The sequence below is a fragment of the Canis lupus genome, chromosome 22 (assembly GCF_048164855.1).
Source record: "Canis lupus baileyi chromosome 22, mCanLup2.hap1, whole genome shotgun sequence".
Lineage (NCBI taxonomy): Eukaryota > Metazoa > Chordata > Mammalia > Carnivora > Canidae > Canis > Canis lupus.
This window is the reverse complement of record NC_132859.1, coordinates 50,467,261-50,491,655: the sequence shown is the minus strand read 5'-3', so window position 1 is coordinate 50,491,655 and position 24,395 is coordinate 50,467,261. Positions and strand designations below refer to the sequence as shown.

General features: G+C 40.1%; 1 pseudogene; it reads right to left on the bottom strand.

Annotated features, from left to right (window-relative positions):
• Positions 1-2,263: 2,263 nt before the first annotated feature.
• LOC140614330 (U1 small nuclear ribonucleoprotein A pseudogene) overlaps positions 2,264-24,395 on the bottom strand; it is a 46,206-nt pseudogene continuing 24,074 nt past the window's right edge.

Genomic DNA, 24,395 nt, shown 5'->3' with positions numbered 1-24,395 from the left:
ACTCTGGGATCACACCCTGAGCTGGAGGTAGACAGTCAACCACTGAGCCACCCAGGTGTCCCATCAAAGCTCATCTTTGAAAACACTTCCAAGAGAAGATGTAAACACACCTTGATTTCCTATGTTTTCCTTTTACCATCTTGCAAGTTTAGTGACTTGAGGTTTTAGGAAGCTTGGCAACTTGTCCAAGTAGTCAGTAGTAGTACCTTACTCTGGGCCTGAGCATCCAAAACACTGAACTTCTGGACTCTCTTGGGATGACCTTTGCCCCAGAGGCTGCCCAGCTTTATTAGAGAAGTGTGGAACTTCTAGGAGTGTGGGGTCTTTTTCTCCCCTGCTGGCTATTCAGAGCAACCTGAACTTCTATGAGAACCCATTTTCTTGGCTCATAGCCCTAAATTTCCTTCTGCCCAGTTCTTTCTGTGCTTTCTGGCTTCTGTTTGTGACATCCTTCTATCTGTAATGACTCCAGTACAGAGCTGGTTTGACTTTGGAGGCTGTTTTGCAAAATTAAGAGCCTGCTTTGACATGGCTTCAAGGAACACTCCGGGAGCTTCAGCAACAGCAGCAGTTGCTTCATTCAATCCTGGGATACAACAAATGCTCCAAATAGGGCCGCATAGGCCCTGCATTACACAGCCACCCAGCAAGCAGCCATTTAATCTCAATTGCTCCCCATAGTGGAGCAATTAAAGACGCCAGCAGGGCAAGGATCACTGGCAAATCTTTTGAGGGAAGGAGACCCCAGGGCTGCCTTGCCAAAGGTTCTCCCCCTTCATTCACACACTGTGCAAGAATGCAAATGGTAGGGCTGCCAGTTGGATGGAGGGCTGCCCCAGAAACGGGAGCTGAGATTCAGTACAGATGGCAGCAAGAGTGGCAGCAACACAGAATAGTATCCCCAGGGCTTGAAACTTCCAAAATGAGATTTACAGTTCTGGCCCACCCTCTTTTGGGAGGAAACACCTGCTCCAGCAGCTTTGGGAACGGCCTCTTATTATCAGCTTCTGTGCAAGGATCAGATTTTTGCAACTAACTAGTGCCTGGTGTGAAATAAAAGCTATTTTAAGGTGGGAGGAGTTCTCAACCTTTTCCTCCTTGCATTTTGTGTCCTGATTAATTTCTCTTTAATGCTTTATTCTAAGTCTTCTTTCTTTCACAATTCCTCCTTCTCTACCTTTTCTACCCTCCTCACTTCTCCCACTTTTCACAGACCATGATTTGGAGACCGAGCCAGGGCTTGCCAATGGTTCTCATCTCTACCTGCCCATCAGAATCACCTGGGCCTCCAAATAGGTATGCCTGGGCCCAGTCCAGACCATTTCAGTCAGAATCTCTAGGGGGAGGGCCCTGGCATAGAAATGCAAGTTTCCCAGCCGATTCTAATGTGCAATGAAGATTCAGAACCGCTGGCTACACCAATGATGCAAAGAAATAAGACAGATTGGACTGTTCTGATTTCCTGGGGTTAGCTTAATGCCTACACACAAATCCCTAGAAAGATGAGCTTTGAGAAGTCAATTCATTTTTTCATAGCTGTTCTCCTATTATACAAATGATACATGTTCATTGAGGAAGCTGTAGAAATGTAAAAAAAAAAAAAAAGTAATCTAGCCATTCAGACTATCATTAATATTTTTATGTATATTTGTTTCTTTTATTCTTACTTTTATGCCTGCCTACAGAGAGTCCTTGAATAAAAATGGAATATGTAGCTGCATAACTCTTTTAATATGAACCTCTTCTATGTGAGCAAATACATTATAGAACACAATTTTAAGTGATGGAGTAGTATTGTTTAATCACTCTCCTATTGATGGATTTGGGGCTACTGTTTTGTTCTGTTATGATAAACACCATGTTGTCCACACTTGTAGCTGAATCTTTACCCACATCTGTGATATTGATCTGGTCTTTTCTCTATACTCCTTCACTGGGCCACATTGTCTACTTCCATTCCTTTACTTATATCCAACATACTAACAGTCCAAAGTTTATATGTATTCAAGGCACTTTTGTTCAAAAGGAGAGCTTATGATGCCCCTCTGGTTGCCCAAATCTTGTTTCCTAGCTTCTCACCTCTTGTATGCTTAGTTTTTCTTCAAGCCAAAAAACATAGAACTCATCCTTAATTCTTCCTTTACCTCTAGCACAGAGCCTCTCCTCACCAATCCATTGGCAAGACATGTTGATTTGAGCCCCATATGGCCTGAAATCTATGTCTTTCCATATTTCTACCACCTCCTAATCAAACTATCCTTACCTCTCACTTGGACTAAACGTTTCACTCTTGACCTTCTATCTTCTCTCCACATTGCAACCAGAATGATCTTCTTCAGGCATAAATCACATTATGGCATTTCCTACTTTGAAGAGTTGCATGGGTCCCTCTCTACAAGAATAAAATTCAAGACTTAGGGGGATCCCTGGGTGGCTCAGCAGTTTGGTGCCTGCCTTCCGCTCAGGGCATGATCCTGAAGTCCCAGGATTGAGTCCCACATCAGGCTCCCTGTGTGGAGCCTGCTTTTCCCTCTGCCTGTGTCTCTGCCTCTCTCTCTCTCTCTCTTTCTCTCTCTCTCTCTCTCTCTCTGTGTGTCTCATGAATAAATAAAATAAAATATTTAAAAAAATAAAAATAAAATTCAAGACTTCTTACCATGATCCATAGGTTCTGAAAATCTGGCCCCTACTTACCTTGCTAATCTCTTCATTCTGCTTCTCCCTTTGATGATCAGCCTTCAGGCACACTTGACTCTTCCTGTTCTTTTTTAAAATTTTTATTTTATTTTATTTTTAAATATTTATTTATTGTAGAGAGGGAGAGGTAGAGAGCATGAGCAGGGTGAGGGGGAGTGAGAGAATCTCAAGCAGGGTCCACACTGAACCCAGAGCTGATGCAGGGCTCAATCTCATGACCCTAAGATAATGACCTGAACCGAAATCAAGCATTCAATGCTCAACCAACTGAGCCACCCAGGCACCCTAGTACTCTTCCTTCTCTTTTTTTTTTTTTTAATTTTTAAAATTTATTTATGATAGTCACAGAGAGAGAGAGAGAGAGAGAAGCAGAGACACAGGCGGAGGGAGAAGCAGGCTCCATGCACCGGGAGCCCGACGTGGGACTCGATCCCGGGTCTCCAGGATCGCGCCCTGGGCCAAAGGCAGGTGCCAAACCGCTGCACCACCCAGGGATCCCCTACTCTTTCTACTCTTAATCATGATGATGCCTTTCCCATCTTGGGACTTTGATATCTGCAGTGCTACATTTACCTGGTGCCAGGGGAACCATGCTAAAAAGAACCATATGTTTCCTGTTCCATAAGTAATAAAGTATTTTGTTTTTTTTAAACTTTCTATTATTTTTTTTTTTTATTTATGATAGTCACAGAGAGAGAAAGAGAGAGAGGCAGAGACATAGGCAGAGGGAGAAGCAGGCTCCATGCACCGGGAGCCCGACGTGGGATTCGATCCTGGGTCTTCAGGATCGCGCCCTGGGCCAAAGGCAGGCGCCAAACCGCTGCGCCACCCAGGGATCCCGTAATAAAGTATTTTGACCTTCTACTATGACACTGCAGCAGACTAAATTTTTTAGCTTGCAAGTAGGGTAAAATCTCAGACCCTCTGTAGTTATTGACACCATTCCAATGTGATTGAGAAGAAAACCCACCACAGGGAAGATCAAACGTGCTTGTCTGAGTATTGAATAGGCTGCTATTGGGGGCAGCCCCGGTGGCTCAGCGGTTTAGTGCTGCCTTCCGCCCAGGGTGTGATCCTGGAGACCCGGGATCGAGTCCCACTTTGGGCTCCCTGCATGGAGCCTGCTTCTCCCTCTGCTTGTGTCTCTGCCTCTCTCTCTGTGTGTGTCTCTCATTAATAAATAATAAAATAAAATCTTAAAAAAAGAATATGCTGCTATTTGTATGTGGAATTCAGTTCCCAAATATAATAGTCCCTCCTTTCTCCGCCATACACACTCTCAACTGAATATTAAATAATACTGCCATTGTGGGAAGACTAAATGCAAGAAGCAGGACTGATAATCTCTCCACTTTCATATTAGTAGTCTCATTTGGTCTAAGAGTAAAGCAGGTGGCTCCTGGAGACCACATGTTGGTCTTTTTGGTCTTTTCAGCAAGCTATAGACATAGTGAAAGGTGTTTAGGAAGTATAGCAAGTTAAAGGTTGACAGATTAGATTAATGCCTACATTTCTGTATGAATTTTTGGAAGGAGGCCAGGCACAATTTGTTTTCTTATGGAAGGAATGCAGTATGCATTCAATCTTCCCACAGCAGTAACTGAGGTCTCCAGTATATGCTCACAACCATCAAAATTAAGTTGTTGTTTTTTTTTTTTCCACATTGATGATATTATGATGCTCTTTTCAGAAGAAGCAACAAGGGAAAATTGGAGAACTCCAACAGCATATACAGCACAGCTAAAGATGGTCAATTGATTGTCTAAAAGGCAAGGCTTAATCAGTTCAGTTCTTGGGAATAACTTGGGTTGAGACTATAGAGACGAGAGACTTTGCCACTCAGGATACAATTTCATTATCTTGGAATTTAACTGTGATTTTTTCCAAAGGCAAAAAGGCAAGCTAGTGGCTTCACCTCATGTCTACACTAGGACTGTCTCTAAATGTTACCCAGTTGCCTGCCCAGTTCCCTCATCCTTTGCTTTTCTAATTTGATTTCTTCTTCTTCTTCCTGAAAATGGACAAAAGGGGAAGTTATAGCAAGGCTAATCCAGCTCTCTACCCTATGGGTAGACATTATGGCTGAATCCAGAAATCCAGGTTCATTATTTTGTTTGAGACAGATAATGAATGTTGTCCATTCATTATGGGAAATTGTGGTAGATGGAAATGGAGGACACAAATGGATAATGATGCAGGTAAGGGGGATAAAGTGATATTTCCCTATGCTGCATCTTGGAGCAAGAGAAAAATGCTCTTAGTTGTTTGTTGTGCCAAACCACGGCAAATGTGGGAGAAACCTCTGGATTTGCTTTCCCTTGAGAATGAGATTTAAATGAATGAAGCTGGAATATAAGCTATACTTTAGAATTCTAGTTGGTTGATTTAGAGAAATGACATCACTCAGTATCCCCTGATGAGCAACCTGAATAATAGCAGGCTTAATTTGGGTAGTTCTTATTTAATTTTATTTGCTTTGTTTATATTATAATATTGGTTCTTTTTTAGCCTTGAGAAAAATTCTATCTTTGAACTGAGATGGACACATTGTCTTATTTTGCCTAGAAGCTGATACTTTGTATTGTTGAGAGCCAATAAGGCCTCTATTTAAGGACATAAAAAGAGCTGCATCCTGCTATTTACACAGTATCTCAGAATCTACTTTGCCTTTGACCATGTCAGACGTGACTTTGACTATAAAAACTATACAAGCAAGCATTTGTGGAATCAGAATGACCAGAGGGTGACCATCTGTGTGATATGATGGCCATGTCCCATTGATACCCCTGGAATTTGGGAAAGCAAAGGGTGGTGCTGCAGAGTGGAAACTGAAAGCCTGGCATAATGAAAACTTGCTTCCTGGTAGCTGGGACATGGTCATGCCCCAGACCAGATGGAACCTAGAGTTTACCAAGCAGTGACCTATAGTGACCACCTTAGTTAAGGGAAATAAGTAGTGTCTGTAAAAAGGTATTTTTGCTTGGAAAATTGGAAAAATGACACCATAATATTAACTAACATATGATGTATTAAGCATTATTTTAATCTCTGTTATAGTTACAGAGTATAATAAAAGGTTTTTAGTTTTACATATAGAGCTAAATGAAAATCTAGGCAATGTGGAAAATCATCTCCAGGATGAATAGATGTTTTGGGGAGTTGACTTAAGATCCCCAATTGATGTACTACCCATGGAAACTTGCCAAAAGACACTATGAAGTTGAATGCTTCTATCAATACCTATAGAAAAGGGCAAACAATGCAGGGGAGGAAGAGGGAGGAGAGAGGAATGGAGCAACTGGTAAAGGAATATATATTGGAAAACTTGTAAATGGAGCAGAGTCTTATTAACTTGTTTTGTAAAGAGAATTTGAAGAATTGCAAATCCTCATTGGAGGATACAAGTCTTGGAGATTGTCTATATTGTAGTATATATATTTTTTGTACCACTATTATAGAAATTGCTGTACTAAGAATAAGAAAATGCCTAAAATATGTATCCAGGAGGTTTGAATGGGGACCAGGAGGTAAATGAAGGAAAAGGTTAACAACTGGTTCTGTGGTTTTCCTGTAGGCTTAGGAATATCTGAGGATTTGAATCCTGATATTTTCTCTTTGCAATATTAAACTTAAGGAAATGTTGGGATGATATACTACTGATTAAATAGAATCAGGTTGAGGATTATGCACAGGTGCTTAGTCTGTGCATACACACTGTCAAAATCGGTTCTTTAGTCCTGAGTCATTGACATGGATGAGATGCTGCCCTAAAGAATGAGGGGGTATTCGCATGCTTCAGGGGCTCCATGGCCAGCTGGCATAAAGCTGAGGAGGGCTAAGAGCCCATGGCTTCCCTCAACTAGGGCCATCTGCACTCACTCTTGTCTCGTGTGAGCACACAAGTCTCATCACATTCAAAATGCTTGTGCCTAAGAGTCATGGGCTCTCATGTGATGGATGTCAGGATACTAACATGTCCTCTATCCTTTAGTAAAGCTAAATAAATTTGATGCTAGGTGGAGCCTATTGTGTCTTAAGAGTTTGTCTATCTAAACCAAGTTTACTGTAGAAAGTAGAGCAGGGTGGACATTGCAATTACCTTAACCACTGTATGTTTCAAATTGTTTTTCTTAGTCATAGTATTTAATTCATAGCTGTAATGAACACTTGATGGAACATAGAAGACATGACGAACATTGAAATATATGTTCCAGAAGATAAGTGATAATTCCTCAAATTTTCCTCAAGATGTTCTTCTTAGATCTAGAAGTTGCATTTTTTTGGTTGAGATCTTTATACAGCAGGTTAATATGTCTCTCTTACTTAGGCATGTGGTGCTAAGAGAGAATTACTTCAATTTGGCTTTCTTTTTATTGTGAATTAATACAATCCACATCTGTAATGTCTTATTTGTAAATAAATGCTTGCAAATAACCTAAAACTGTCTCTCTAAATTTGTCATTTAACAGAAAATCATAAAGATTATAAAAAGAAGCCATTTGATTTTGTCTCAAAATATAAGAATTCTAAATATCGAATATATTGACTGCTATTTATCACTGATCAAGACTATCCAAAAGCACTTAAAGCATTGAACATAATTTATGAAACATTTTGAGACAGCAAAAGTGATTTCATTCAAGTACTGGCTCCGTTGTCACCTCTTTAGAGGCCTGAGTTACTTTATCTAATGTCTTCCCCTCTCTCCTTTCCTTTGGGTATCCTCCACCCTATAAATAAGGGATTTTCATTATATTACTCTCTTTTATTTTGCATTCTGCCATGTTCCCTAGAATGTAAGCTCTGCATGGGCAGAGGCTATTTGTCTTTTTTTTTTTAACCCTTTTGTCTCTTCTTACCCCCACCCCAGGCCTAAAAACATTGCTTGGAACATGATAGCCATTCAATTTGAACATAACAAATATATTTTGATTTTCCCTCAAGTATAAAAGATAGTTATTTTGTGACAGTTGATGAAAGTAGAATATGGCATGCATTTTCTTATAAAATAGTATTTTATCAAAATGCACAATGCCAAGTGTTTATATATAGTCAGAAAGTATATAACTTTGGCCTTGCAGTTAGAAATCACTGGTGGTTCTATTTCAGTAATTTAAATATATATTGAATTTAAAACCAAAGGTGGTGACTGTGGAAATGCACTGATCAGATCTCCTGCCAAGGGGAATATAGTTGACTGACAGCTCTAGCTGCTGCTCTTCTGGATTCCTTACCATGTTTGCATTGAAATCATGCTTTCCTGGGCTACTCACAACTAGTGACCAAGTATGGTGGGCATTCTAGTGGAATGTTGGACCCCTCTAACAGTTTTTGCTTGAGGACTCCCAGTTGGCTGGGTTGAAACTTTTTTGGAACTATATTGCAATCTTAGACTTTTCCTACTCTACCTTGTCTCCTCCTTCTTTCTTTCTGGGAGGTCCAGCCAAAGTTAGTCATTGGCAGAAGATTGGAAAATGGAAGGAGAGGAAAAGACAGGGTCCTTCTCCTCCTCTCTTTGCTTCCTATGGCACCTCCAGAGATATCTCCCTATGTTTCTCTCACATCTGCATCTCTGTCCATGTAACATACCCTTGGCCTCTATGGTCCAATCCCCTCCACACTGCCCCCACTGAACCTCTAGACTCACCCGGTGGTCTCTGTAATCAAGTGATTTCTATTGGCTTAGGGATTAGCAAATAGATAAGTTATGTCTCTGTTCTAGGAGGGAATTTAGAAAGAATCCTGATTTCTATAAAAATGTAGTATTTTGAGGAATTAAGAGATTTATAATAGATTATATAATACATTATACTCATACTGGAAAAGTATGTGAACTTAATTTATGCCATATAATTAATCAAATCTAACAGAGTCAAGATCTTAAAATATTTATTTTTAAAAAGTTAAAATCTTACAAGAAAATGCAAGACAGTACAGTTATAATCTGGGAAAATGGACATAGTTTGTAACTGAATTCCTTTATCTATTGTTGTGTAATAGATTACTCCAGCACTCCAGCAAACATTTATCATCTCACAGGCTTTCTAGGAATCTTGGAGTCACTTAGCTAGCTGGGTGGTTCTGATTCAAGGTCAGAATATATGGGTTTCCATTTGCTTCAATGTGGTTGGAACTGGAGGGTATTATGCTGAGTGAAGTAAGTCAATCGGAGAAGGACAAACAGTGTATGTTCTCATTCATTTGGCAAATATAAATAATAGTGAAAGGGAATATAAGGGAAGGGAGAAGAAATGTGTGGGAAATATCAGAAAGGGAGACAGAACATAAAGACTCCTAACTCTGGGAAACGAACTAGGTAGGGGTGGTGGAAGGGGAGGAGGGCAGGGGGTGGGGGTGAGTGGGTGACGGGCACTGAGGGGGACACTTGACAGGATGAGCACTGGGTGTTATTCTGTATGTTGGTAAACACCAACATGAACACCAATAAAACACCAATAAAAAATTAATTTATTAAAAAAAAGAATATATGGGTTTATCTTTAACACTACCACAGTAACCAAGAGACTCTCAGAAGCTTTAAAAAATCTGCTTATATGAAAATATAAATCATTTGCATGGCAAAATACTATAAAAGTTAATAGACAAGAGACTGCTTGAAAAAATGTAGTGCAGGTAAGGGTGAATCTTTATAATACATAAAGAGCTCATAAAATTTGACAAGAAATAGATAATCTGCTAGATGAATATGCAAAGGATATTGAATCAGTAAGGAGTTATGTTTGACTGCATTTGACAGAGACCCATCTGTACTAGCTTAAAGACTTGAGGATTTGTTTGCTTTTGTAATTCATTCAGAGGGAGGATGTTGCTGCCACTGGTTAAAGACTGAGGTGTCTTCATTTGCTTGGCTTTTCTTTTAAAACTAGAAATGGCTTCTAGAGCTTCAAACAAGAAGTGTACATTCTTAACCTCAGGAAGGAAACAGCAGGAAAAGGACAAAAAGGGGTTTGCTATTTTTACGTGCTATTCAAAAAATTACTAGAAACAAACAAGATTAATCATTGCACTGGATAGGATGCTTTTCAGTCCAAACAATGGCAGACTCAAAAGAAGATTTTAAAAACAAGGAAAATTCTTTACTTGCACGTCCTGAGAGAGGAAGTTTCCAGTATTAATTCAGTGGCTCAATGTCATCAGATATCCAGAATATTTCCTTTTTTTTTGCCTTTGCCTCCCATAGAGCATTTGCTTTTTGTTTTTAGTTACCCCCATGGTTACAAGATGGGCAAATCTGCACATATCATTTATCAACCCAACAATAACGAAAGGCTAGAAAAGGCAACCCTGTCTTCCATAACAAAAGCATGACCAAGACAAAGAATGTTATTGTGACCAAATGACTGACTTGGAACAGAGTCTTAGCTAGTGGGCCAGTGCTGAAAGTGGGTGACAGTTCTGAGACTTTGATTCCATTGGTGCTTAGGGCAACCTACGTGGAACTTGTGGTATCTAGAGCCTCCCAGGCTAGTCACCTTTCAAGATATATGGAAGCACTTAAAAGGTGACATATAAGAATCATATCCTGTGTGGGACTGGATATGAAGAAGGATGGGAGGCAATGGCTAAGAGTAATTCATCTTTGTTCCTGAGGCTAGATAAGAAGACCAAGGAATACTGGCCATTTCAGAAACCAGAATGCTCTGGTTCTGTCAGCAGGGAAGAGAGGAAGGCAACTGACTGTCACAACTGTAAAAGATCTAGATTCAGAAGGAATTAAAATACTAGTCAGTATCTCTAGAAACAAGGCAACAGAACTAGTGCTTCGAAGTAGTGAAGGAAAAGAACCTTATCTAGAGCTTTATACCCAACTAAATTGCTTTAGATTGGGCTCACTAGAAAGCAGACACTGAGATGATTTGCATACAGTTTTATGAGGGATCAGCACTTCTAGGGGAAGAGAAGGAGGCCGGATTAGGCAAAGAGAAAAGTTGGGCTGCAGTGAAGCCCTGGAAAAGGCTTCTGCTGAACCCAAGAGGAGCTCTAAGGTGAGATGGACTTCACAGTTGTCCCACATTATAGTGAGGAATTGGGTCTTTCTGCTTTTATATAGGTCAGTTATTGGGCATAGGATGCCCCCAGGAAAGGGATAAGCAGCTCTCTCTAGCTGAGGGCCATTTCTGGAGTGGCCTGAAAACTGATATATGCCTGCCTGCCTGCAGCACTGGCAGTAAGCTCTTCAGTCTTGACAGGGGGATCTGGGGAGTCACATCCCAGCATCCAGCACAGAAATTAACATTTATCCAACAAATATTTATTTAGCACCTACTAAGTGCCAGATACTATTCTAGGCATTTGCCACATATCAAGTAAATAAAGTAACTCCAAATATCCCTGCCTCTGTGGAGCTTATGGGAATACAAACTTAAAATGTAATAAATAAGTAAATTATATAGTTGGGTATCAATCAGTATCAAAATCCTGTTAGACCCAATAATTTACTTTTGCTTTTATTTCCCTTGTCTGAAGAGATGTATCTAGAAAGATTTTATTAAGGCTGATGTTCAACAAATTACTGCTGATGTTTTCTTTTAGGTGTTTTATGGTTTCAGGTCTTATATTTAAGTCTTTAATCCATTTTGAGTTTATTTTTGTGTATAGTATAAGAAATGGCCTAGTTTCATTCTTTTACGTGTAGCTTCCCAGTTTTCCTAGCACCACTTATTGAAGAGACTGTCTTTTTCCCATTGTATATTCTTTCCTCCATTGTTGTAGATTAATTGACCATATAAGCATTAATTTGTATCTGGATTCTCTATCCTTTCCTATTGATCAATGTGCCCATTTTTGTGTCCATACTATACTGATTTGATTATTATAGCTTTGTAGTATATATTGAAGTCTGAGATTATGATACCTCCAGTTTTGTTCTTCTTTCTGAAGATTGTTTTGGCAATATGGGGTCTTTTGTGGTTCTGTTGGGGCTACATCAAAATAAAAATTTTTTGTACAGTGAAGGAAACCATTTAAAAAATGAAAAGACAATTTACTGAGTAAGAGAACATGTTTGCAAATGATATATCCAATAAGGGGTTAATATCAAAAATATATAAAGAACTTACATAACTCAACACCAAAAAACCAAATAATCCAATTAAAAATAGGCAGAGAACCTAAATAGGCATTTTTCCAAAGAAGATCTACAGATTGCCAACAGACATGAAAAAGATGTTCAAAAACACTAATTATCATAAAAATGTAAATCAAAACCATCAGGAGATATCATCTGTCAGAATTGCTAATATAAAAAAGACAAGAAACAACAAGTATTGGCAAGGATATGGAGAAAAGGAAACCCTCCTACACTGTTGGTGGGAATGTAGATCGGTGCTACCGCTGGGGAAACAGTATAGAAATCTCTCAAAAAAGTAAAAATAGAAATATAATATAATTCAGTATTGTACAACTGGGTATTTACCCAAAGAAAATGAAAACACTAATTCAAAAAGATATATGCAACCTATATTTATTTCAGCATTATTTACAGTAGCCAACATAGGGAAGCAGCCTAAGTGTACATTGATAGATGAATGGGTAAAGAAGATGTGACCTCTTCTTTATATATGTCACATATATATGTCACATCTTCTTTACACACACACACACACACACACACACACACACACACACACACTGGAATATTACTCAGCCGTAACAAAGAATGAGATCTTGCCATTTGTGGCAACATGGTTGGACCTAAGGGGTATTATGCTAAGTGAAATAAGTCAAACAGAGAAAGACAAATACCATGTGATTTCACTTACATGTGGAATCTAAAAAACAAAAAAATGAATAAATAAACAAACCAAAAAACAGAAACAGACCCATAAACACATAGAACAAACTGGTGGTTGCCAGAGTGAAAAGGGTGGGGGGAGATGGGCAAAATGGGTAAAGGGGAGTGGGAGGTATAGGTTTTTGTTATGGAATGATAAGTCATGGGGATGAAAGTCAAGTAATGTAGTCAATGGGATTACAATAGTGTTCTATGGTGACAGATGGTAGCTATACTTGTGGTGAGCATAGCATAATGTGTAAAGTTGTTGAATTACTATGTGTATGCCTGAAATTAATGTAACATTGTGTGTCAACTATACTTCAATAAAAAATGTATAAGTAAACCATGTTAGAATTTTAATATGGAAGGGATTTTGTGCATAAGATTACTCTAGGTGTTGGGACAGTAGGGAAACGAAAGAGGATCTAAGTTACCCAGAGTTAGAAACAGTAGAAAATTGTTGCCACTTCTAGGGCCAGAAGGTCAAAACAAAGAGGCAGTTTTACAAGAATCTAGAAGTTGAGGCTATTGGTGGGGGATTAGCTTGGAATGCACTGGACCGCAGTAAAAGGGCGTATGTGGAGATAGATGGAGCCACGGAGAAGACATAGATACTGTTGGATGTGCTCAGGAAGCAGAGAGAGGAGAAGTACTGGAGGCTGTCTCTTCTTCCCATTCTTCAGTCTTCTGCCAGAGCCTTCCATTGACGGAAGCTCCCAGAAGCCAGGGGGAATGTGAGCCTGGCAAACCTAGATCCCTGGGATAGAAAAGGGCAGAACAGTGGGGACCCATCTGAGAGCAAACCACCATTGAACAATATAGTATGCTTGCAAGACAAAACGTTTTCAAAGTTTTTTTTTACGACTCAGAAATACATAATTTCTAGACATCTCATTCATTCTTTATTCATTGAAAATACACTGAGCTCTTAATATAAATTAGACATCAATTAGACATCAATCTTAGCACTGGGCAAGTAATATACCAATAAAATATATTACTAACATATATGTACTAAAAGAATTCATTAAATTATTTAAAGCAAATGCATTAGATATGCATTTTATCAGACTTTAAATCACCTTTAAAAACCTTAAGTATAATTGACCTACAACATATTAATTTTAGGTCTACAATATAATGATTGGATATCTGTATACATTGTACAACTACCACCACAATAAGTCTAGTTAACATCCATCACCATATATGGTTACAAAATATTTTTCCCTTGGGATGTCAACTTTTAAGATCTACTCTATTAGCAACTTTCAAATATGCAATATAGTATTATTGGCTATAGTCACTCTACTGTACATTATATCCTCAGGATTTATTCATTTTATAATAGAAGTTTATACCCTTTGACTCCCTTCACCCATTTTGTACATGACCTATGCCCCACCTCTGACAACTGCCATTCTCTGTATCTATGATTTGTGAATGTTGAACCACCTTGCATCTGTGTAATACATCCCACCTAATCATGGTGTATAATTCCCTTAATATTTGTTGAATTTAGTTTACTAATATTTTGTTGAGGATTTTTGCATCTATATTCATCAGGGATATTGGCCTGTAATTTTCTTTTTTGTGTGTGATGTCCTTGTTTGATTTTGCTAACAGGGTAATGCTGGCCTTATAAAATAATTTTGGAATATTCCTTCCTTTTCTATTTTTTGGAAGAATTTGAGAAGGATTGGTATTAATCCTGAATGTTTGGTAGAATTCAATAGTGAAGCCATCTGGTCCTAGACTTTTGTTTCTTGGGAGGTTAAAGTTTTTTTGTTTTTGTTTTTCTTATGGAAAAAAAAGCTATAGAGTGAAATAAAGGGAACTGAGTGTTCTAGGTTAGAAGGAGGCAATGAGTATGGAGGAGACCACACTGAGAAGGTGACATGTGAGCAAAGAATTGAGGTGAGGGAGTTGGCTAAATAATTGTCTGGGGTAAGGATATTATATTCCAAAGAGAAAAGAGCTAGAACAAATGCATAACGTGAGATGGCATCTGCCTGCCAGCTCATATTAGAGGAATAGTGAGGAGGGTTACTAGAGCACAATGAAAGAATCTGAGTGGCCAATGATGTAGCCTGAGAGGAATGGGAGCCAGGTCATACTAGCACTTAGGAAGTGTGGCTTTTGCTGTGAGTAAAATCAGGGCCCATTGCATGGTTTAATCAAGAAGGGACATTTGAATATGTGATTTATATACAGGTTTTTTCAAAGGTTGGATTTAAAACATACCATTCGTGGACTCTGAAAAAAATACTAGATGTTATAATTCAGCAAGAAGAAAAATTAGTTCAGCAGAAAGGGGCGAGATGCAATGGTGAATAAAATCTAGAACTAAATTAGTACTAATTGAGGAAGTGTTTTAAAAGAATTATCTGGAATTAGAATTCCAGATGATTTCAATATGGAAGTGGGGCAGCAGGTGGTGGGGGGAGTAGAGAGGTATAAAAAACTTTATGCTTCTTGCCCAGTCTTGGCAGGGAGAGATATAGAAAAGGACCTGATTAGAAAAAAATGTTTGTGACTTAAACATTTTTTAAAGATTTTATTTATTTATTCATGAGAGACACAGAGAGAGAGGCAGAGACACAGGCAGAGGGGGAAGCAGGCTCCATTCAGGGAGCCCGACGTGGAACTCGATCCCAGGTCTCCAGGATCAGGCCCTGGGCTGATGGTGGCGCTAAACCGCTGAGCCACCTGGGCTGCCCTGGCTTAAACATTTAAAGCTTAAAATTAAAGGGTAAAAGTTAAAGGATAAATTACTAAAAGAATATAGAATATATAAGTTTCTAACTAGTAGAAGAAAAAACTGGAATTTAGGAGACTTAATTCAACAAATCAGAAAAAAGGTATGTAGGTGGTAGTACTGGTTTAAGAAACTGATACCTTGGAAAAGAAAAAGCAAAATTAGATAGCAAAAATATGTTCGGCATAGAGTTACCATTTGACCCAGTAATCCGCTCCTAGATATCCACCTGAGATAACTGAAAACACCTATCTATACAAAACTGCACACAAATGTTTATGGCAGCATTATTCATAGTAGCCAAGAGGTGGAAATAATCCTAATGTCCATTGATAGATGAATGTATAAACAAAATATAGTATATCTATTCACTGGAATATTATTGATCCATAGCAAAGAATAAAGTGCTTATATGTCGCTTTGTATGGATGAATCATAAAAACATAAGTGAAAGAAGACAGTCACAAAAGACCACATATTATGTGATTCCATTTATATGAAATGTTCAGAACAGGCAAATCTATAGATACATAAAGTAGACTAGAAGTTGCTTATACTGAGAAACATGGGGATGGTAGGGAGAGATAGCTAAAGGGCAGAAATATAGAGAGAAACTGACAAATCCAGAATGATTAATTCTGTGACAGAATGATTAATTTCTCTATGAGTTCTTATTGTTGGGTGTGGTGGGTTCCTCTTCATTTTTCATAGAGCCTGGTACATTAGTGGGCATTTTGCTAATTCATTCATCAAATGTTGATGGGCATTGGTGACCTAACACTGTATGTGATGGACTTGCTTCTGCCCTCACAGAGCACCAGATGGCTGCAGTCACTTGGGAAGTATTCATTGACTGAGAACCTGGGGACACATGTTGTCAGAATGGACTTCCAATGCACATGGTGGGCAATGAGCAGAAAGAAAACCAGGCTTCCATTTTAACTACATATTTAATGCTGGTGAAATACAATGAATCATCATTATTACCTTTAGAAATGCTGCAGTATACTTCTTGTCTTTTGTTTCTCATTACTTGAAATATAGACATCCTCACAATTAGTTGCAGAATGTTTAAAAACAAAAGCTTCAATGTAATCAGTGGAGGGATAAAGCCAATGAAGACTTTCCAAGTTTTATTAGAGCTCTACTTGGCCAAGATTTATGTATTTATGTATGTGTGTGTGTGGTATATATGGTATATATATTTTTTTTTCTTTTTTTACTGCACTGATTTTTATTTATTTTTCCAGCCTTATTGTGACACTATTAACATACAACATATGTAAGTTTAAAGCTTACAACATAGGTAGTACTTTTGGGGAGTGCTCAGCAGCTGAGCTTTACACATGGACTTTGTCATTCTTCCATGGATAAAATTTTCGCAGCTTATCAGTACTGTGCCACTTACCAGCTGTGTGATCTCAGGAGCTGACATTCAATAAATCTGGAGGTTCTACCAAAAGCCAACTGAGATACCTCCCTGGCAATTTTAGATTCTCAACGAGGAAACAGCATATTCCTCTAAGGCCTCTGGAACCTCCTGCCCAGAGGTGTTTGCAACGTTCACATTCAGGACTTAGGATGTCTTCATCAGTCAGGCTTCTCAGAAGACAATATGGGAGATCTTCAGTAGCTAAAAGGAAGAGAAGAATGATTATCAATGCAAAAGGCAGCTTCAGGAGCAGCCCCCAGAGCCAGCTTCATGCTCAGGAGAGAATGCTATGCCTTGTCCTCAAGGTTTTGGCAGTAAGCCATAGAAACCTTTTCTTCCAACTTATTCTCCCAAAGAGAACTACTTAAAGGAGAGTGAAGACATGCTAAGCATTAAATAATCAGCCATATTACAGCAGAATGTGGCTGATTATTCAAAAGTGAATGAAGAGAACCATGAGTGATACCAATATACTCAGGTGATGCCAGCAGCAGGGACACTCAGAAAGCAGGGCACTTTTATCAAGTGGTTCAGAAAGAAGGTGATTGAGAGAGGCCTTCGGACAGTGTTATAGTTTCTATCAACAAAGGACACGGGGAATATGCAGCACTCATAGGTCATCAGTGGCAGGATCATGGCTTTGTGGTGGAAATGGCTCACCTCCCTGCCAAGTTGAGTCTTGCACAAGCACCCTAGAAAGTTAAAGATGATGGGTCCCCATTTTGCATTCTTGTTGAACAGTCTAATGTAAAACTTTCTTCTTGTACCACAATTATGCTTCATGGGTCTATCAAAATGCATCTTATATTCCCCTGGACAATGCCTTAGCTAAAGAATACAGAAGATTTTTCTCTAAACAGGAGCAGCAGCAATGTGCTGAATTGCTCTTTAGCCATGAGATCTGGTGGAGGACTTCTTGGCTTGGGAGTGGCTTGGCTTGGGCCTCATCAGTTATTCTGTGCCTTCTGGCATTCAGTACCTTCTCTTCCTGTTGACTGAGAGAAAGCATTTGTACAGGAGTGATTTGAACTTCTCATTGACCACCAGAAGACCAGGAAAGGGTAACTAGAAGGCTTGGAGACCCTGGAGTCTTTGACTAGCAATGATCACTCCTCATTTCAAGGCAGGAATACACCCATTGTGGGCAAGCCACCTCCACTTCTTCCAACCTCTGGAAAGTGATTCTTCTAAGGTCTTCATTCCCCCCTTCCTGCCATGTTCCCATTGTTAGGAGACAGACCAGGAGGAGCTCTCCTTCCACAACAGGATTGGTCAATCTCAAAGGTCTATTTTCCCTCCCCTGCTTCTAGCAGTGCCCTCCAAGAGAGATGTTCCTTTGGGATGCCCCCAACTGTGCCAATCATTCACTATTTGGGGGAGAAACCAGACCTCCTAGCACCCACTGTCAGTTCTTCAGTCAGTGTTGCACAAGCAGACAGCTCAACCCTAGTCTTTGCTGAACTAAGGAAAGCTCCACTGAGCCAGGAGAACAGGTGGCAGCTGCCCAGATGGTGACTTCACCCTCTTCAAGGATCAAGGCTGCTGTTAGACCTGCAGGACTAATGTCCAGGCTGTGGGTACCAACATGTTTCCTTTCTGTCTCATACATGGTCCTGTGGAAATGTTTTTCATGTTTGGACTCTCTTTATGCCAAACTAGGGATTTGTGGGAGGTCATTGTTGTAGATACTGGATCTTGAAGCTGTTTGATTATATACATATTAAAATATAATAAAAATTTCTAGGTTTTACATTACTGGTTGCCACTTTTTAAGACTTTTTTTGAAATAATTTTAGATCTATAGAAAATTCCCAAAGATAGCACAAGGAGTTCCCTTTATCCAGCTTTCTCTAATGTTAAAATCTTATATAACTATAGTATCTTTATTAAGACATTAGCATTGGTACAATAATATTAACTATATGATAGATATAATTCCTATTTTACTAGGTTTTCTGCTAATGTTGTTGCTCTATTTCAGGAACTATCTGGGTACCATATTGCATTTAGCCTCCTTTTAACCAAATCACATTCCAGTGTTTTTATTATGAAACATTTTAAATATATAGAAAATTTGAATGATGAGTACCATGCACACCTCTATATTCTGCATCAGTTGTTAATATTCTGCCATTTCTTAAGTTGTACCATATATTTGTGTGACTACAATTTCTTTCTCAACCATGAAAGGAAGTTACAGAGTTCATGACATCCCACTTTTAAATGCTTTAGCCTTTAGCATTCGTCTCCTATGAATGGGAACATTCTCCTATATAATTATGATCCGTTATCACACCTTAAAAATTAATAATCATTCTATAATATTTAATATCTAGTTCCCTGATTTGAATTTTCCCATTTGTCCCCAAAAAGCTTTTATAGCCTTTTTTAAAAATCAGGATTTAATTAAAGTCTGTGCTTTACATTAAAAAAATAATCTCCCTATTTCATTTTTTATTAAAATTTTATTAAAATTAAAATAAACTTATTTATTCATGAGAGACACACACACAGAGAGAGAGAGAGAGAGAGGCAGAGACACAGGCAGAGGGAGAAGCAGGCTCCATGCAGGGAGCCCAATGTGGGACTTGATCCCGGGTCCCCAGGATCAGGCCCTGGGCCGAAGGCAGCGCTAAACCACTGAGCCACCCAGGCTGCCCCTGCACCCAATTTTTTAAAAGAGTAATCTCCCTATCTTATTTTTTATTGAGCAGGCTCTACACTCAACATAGGGCTTGAACTCATAATCCCAAGATCAAGAGTTGCATGCTCTACTGCCTGAGCCAGCTAGGCTGACACATTATTTTTATCTGTGCTTAGTTTCTTTTAATCTAGAATAGTCTTCCTACTTCTTCCCCCTGTCCTCCCATCCCTCTCCTTCCCCCCCCCGCCCCCCCCAGTAATACTGACTTTGCATCCAAGCTACTTGTAGAGTATCCTACATTCTGGATTTTTCTGATTGTTTCTTCATGGCGTCACTTAACTGTTTTATTTCCTGTATTTTCTGTATCCTGGAAATTTAGTCTAAAGGCTTGATTAGGGATCCCTGGGTGGCGCAGCGGTTTGGCGCCTGCCTTTGGCCCAGGGCGTGATCCTGGAGACCCGGGATCGAATCCCACATCGGGCTCCCGGTGCATGGAGCCTGCTTCTCCCTCTGCCTGTGTCTCTGCCTCTCTCTCTCTCTCTCTGTATCTGTCATAAATAAATAAAATATTTAAAAAAAATAAATAAAGGCTTGATTAGATTCAAGTCATACATTTTGGCAAAGATATTTCGTAGGTGGTGCTAATTCCCATTGCACTGTATCACAAATCATACAACAATTGTCCTGCTGCTATGCCTGATCCCAAGGTGGTAACTGCCATGGAACAGATAGGTTTTTGCTTGAGGCATGATACTTTGCAATCAAGCAAATATCCTATTCTCCAACAATTTAAAAAATTTATTTGTTCAGAGAGAGAGAGAGAGAGAGAGGCAGAGACACAGGCAGAGGGAGAATCAGGCTCCATGCAGGGAGCCCCACGTGGGGCTCGATACCAGGTCTCCAGGATCACACCCTAGGCTGCAGGCAGCGCTAAAGCACTGTGCCACCGGGGCTGCCCCTTTTTTCTTAATTGTTTCAGTGTCCATTGATGTTTCTTTCCTGATTCAACTATTTATATTGGACCCATCCTTCTTTTAATTAAAATATAACATCTTAAGTGTGCAGTTTACTGTTTTAAAAATTGTACAGACCCAGATAACCAGCACTCAAAGCAAGGTACAGATGTTTCCATCACTTAAGAATATCTCAGGAACTCCCTTATCTCTCCTCAGCCCTTTCTAACTTCTATCACTTTAGTTTTGTCTGTCTTATAGTTTACGTAAATGAATTACTGTGGTGATCATTTCACAATGTATACAAATACTGAGTCATTATGTTGTACACCTGAAACAAATATAATATTGTATGTAATTATATATCAACAACAAAATATAAATTAAAAATAATTTTTATAGACATGCAAAAAATAAAATGTTCAATATGATTACTTTATACACATATCTATTGTGAAATGACTAAGTTTGGGATATTTTGATTTCTGCTTTGAAATGTGAATTCAGGTGTCTGTAGGCTTAGTCTTGACTCTGTCTGGTTTAATTTCTGTGACTTTACAAAGATCAAGTAATCACTCCTGGGTGCTGAAGGCTGTATCAGCTTCAAATACCTCTCATATCATGTTAACAGCTCTTCAAAAAGAGAAAATGCAAGGAAGTACTTTGGATGAAAACAAGTTAATTATTTTTTATTTTGCCTCACCGAGTTCATAATGTGACCGTGAAAATGAATCCTAGCCAATCTAGTCTTTCTTTAGGGAATCTACCTAATATTTATACAGTGATTTCCGTCCACATGGGTTTTGGGTCTTTCTGCCCTTCCTCCTACTGATGGGAAGACTCTCAGCATAATCTTTTGAGGGACAATTGAGCATTTGCCACATCTGTTCCATCTGACCCCACTTCTCTAACCCTGGTTATCTGGACATTGAGTAAAGTGACCCAAAGGAAGTCCAAATATACACTAGTCAATGGCCAAGGGGCCTGATTTGATAGCATCAATACAGCCGATCAGACTTCTCTTTGGGAGATGTGGAGTTAGCCACATTGTACATTTGGGAAGTGAGCCCAGGAGGCACTAGATAGAAATCTGGAGAAGTGAGAGAGGAGAGGAACGGGTCAGTACAGTGCATCCTCAAGGCAGAGATCACTGTGAGTACCTGGAGTTTAGTTCTGCTGGGAAACTTGGAGGATACTGCAGAACATTGTGATGGCTGATTTTATGTGTTAATTTGGCTAGGCCACCATATCCAGATACTTGATTAAACATTATTTAGGATGTTTCTGTCAAGGTATTTTTTTTAATATTTTATTTTTTAAAAAGATGTTATTTATTTATTCATGAGAGACACAGAGAGAGAGACAGAGACAGAGAGGCAGAGACAGAAGCAGGCTCTATGCAGGGAGCCTGACATGGGACTCGATCCCGGGTCTCCAGGATCACACCTGGGCTGAAGGCAGTGCTAAACCGCTGAGCCACCTGGGCTGTCTGATTTTTTATAATTTTTTTTTATTTTTTTAATTTTTTTTTTTTTTATGATAGTTACAGAGAGAGAGAGAGAGGGAGGCAGAGACACAGGCAGAGGGAGAAGCAGGCTCCATGCAGGGAGCCCGATGTGGGATTCGATCCCGGGTCTCCAGGATCGCGCCCTGGGCCAAAGGCAGGCACCAAACCACTGCGCCACCCAGGGATCCCTGTCTGATTTTTTAGATGATTAACATTTAAATCAGCTGACTTGGAGTAAAGCAGATATTCCCTCCTTACTGTTGAGGGCCTGAGTAGAAAGAGACTAACCTCTCCCAAACAAGAAAGGAATTCTGCCGCAGTCTTCCTTTGGATTTGGGCTATTACATCAACTTTTCTCTGGGTCTCCAGCATGCCAGCTGAACCTACAAATTTTGGACTTGCCAGTCTACACAGTCATGTGACCCAATTCCTTAAACTCTCTCTTTCTCTCTGTCTCTCTCTCTCTCTCCACACACACACACACACATACACACGCATGCACACACACACACACACACACACACATCTCATTACTTCTGTTTCTCTGGAGAATCCTATTCTAAACACACACCTCAGAGTTGTCCTGATCAATCATTGGGCATTAATTTCCTAGCACAACCTGCTGAACACATTGACAGAGGGGCTCTGGTGGCCAATGAATGACCTTGGGTAAAGATTTTCAGGCTCTGGAAGAGAGAAATCTGGCCTATGAGCTTGGAAAGCTGCCTGGCCTATGAGCTTGGAAAGCTGCCTACAGAGTCTGGCTGGGACTGCTGTAAGCCTATGCATTGAGTGGAGATCTTCTAACAAGATATTCCTTCACTGCTTCATAGGAAGCCACGATATAATCCTATGGCATTACTCTTGAACATTGAGCAAGGCACTCAACCTCTCTTCCTCACAGCTTTCCTATCCCTCTTCTAAAGTAGAGAAAACAGCAGCTCACAGAGAGGACTGTTGGAGAAAGTAAGGATGCAATACATGAAAACTGATGCACAGTATTTAGTATATACAGCACACTCCATAAATGATAGCTGCTATTATCAGCTATTGGAGCTTCTGAACTCTTCTTTCAGAGTGTGGTCTCCAAAGCAGATGTTGGAACACTGAGTACTCATTACTCTCCATTTTTCATCATTTCTCTCAGTGACATAGAAACACAGACACAAGGCAAGATTGGACATAGCACAAACATGACCACCCTGCACTTAAATTTGCGCCACTCTTTTGTCAGTTAAAGGGATTCCCATCAAAGTTAGTCCTTTCCAATTGTCTTCAGCCTTGCTGTTTCTATGACCAATAAACGTAAATGAAGGTCCTATAGTCTTTGTTGAAAATAGATGACTATGTGACTAGTGAAAAGAAAAAGATACAGGAAGTGGAAGTAAATTGAGGAGAATGATATGGCCAGCATTTGCCTCAGGGTTAGATAAGCTGCAAGCCTGAAAGCTCCTGTGCCTGCATCTGTGTGAGAATTGCCACAGAGAGCATTCGGTTCCCTTCTTCAGGCACAGCGCGGGGTGTCCTTGTTTACCTGATGGAAAGAGTAAAAATCTGTGCGCTCACCACATAGTGAAGGATTGGAGCATGGTACCAGCATTTCAGAAGGTGAATTGCAGAACTCTAAAGATGTTTTTGTTTTCTTTTAATGAGCGGCGGGGAAAATTAGAGACAGCAGGGCCAGGCGGTAGGTTGGAGAGTGCTTTACGGGGATGCTCCCGGCGGCTCCCGGGCCTGGGGCCTCGGAGCGGGGGATGGGGGGAGCCCGGGAAGTCGCCCAGGCAAGCCGCAGGGGGTCTGTAAAGAGTTTCCCGCGGGAAGGTGGGGGCAGGGCGGCGCTCCGGTTGGGGCAAGGGTCCCGGGTCTTCGCAGGCCAAGTTGGCAGGGCGGCGAGGCGGCCTATTGGGAGGTATTGGGAGGTTGCTGGCCTCGGCTCCGCGTCTTGAGGTCCCCAGTCTCGCCAGCCCAACAGTTTTAAAGCTGTCTTTCGAAAAGGAGAAAATGGCACTTATCATTCCAGGAACTTGGGAGCCATCATTCCATCCTCAACACTCCCGCCACCGTCCCGCCACCACCCTGCGTCCTTGGCTGCGGGTTGCTTCGCAGCTGTCCTGGCCTCTTTGGAACCAGCTTGATTTGTCGTCAGCGGCAAGTGTGCCACGATCCGCGCAGTGAGGCTGGGGACTAACACACCCGGCTCTGGGCTCTGGACGGCCGTCCGCTGACAAGTGTGGGAAAGGAGGCTAACTTGAGGGAATTACCCCCTTTCCTTGTGATAACACAGGGTTTGCGCAAATGGAGGATTGATGAAGCCCTTCATCCTACTCACGGTGTAAGTCATTAGAGCCATAGGCAACTTGCCATAGCTGACATCAGGTAAGAACTGTAAAAAACAAAACTCACGTACACAAACCTATTTGGAAAACTACAACTAAAGTGCTTTTCTTTTTTAATCTTGAAGGAGAAATAAACTCTAAGACATTAGGAACTTTTAGAAATTCCCACTCAGTATATGTGCTGCCGAAGTGAGCGCCTAGAAATTCCCCATTGGGACTTCAATGGAGATAAAGAGAATTTTGCTGAAAATTAATGCTCTTGATGGAAACAT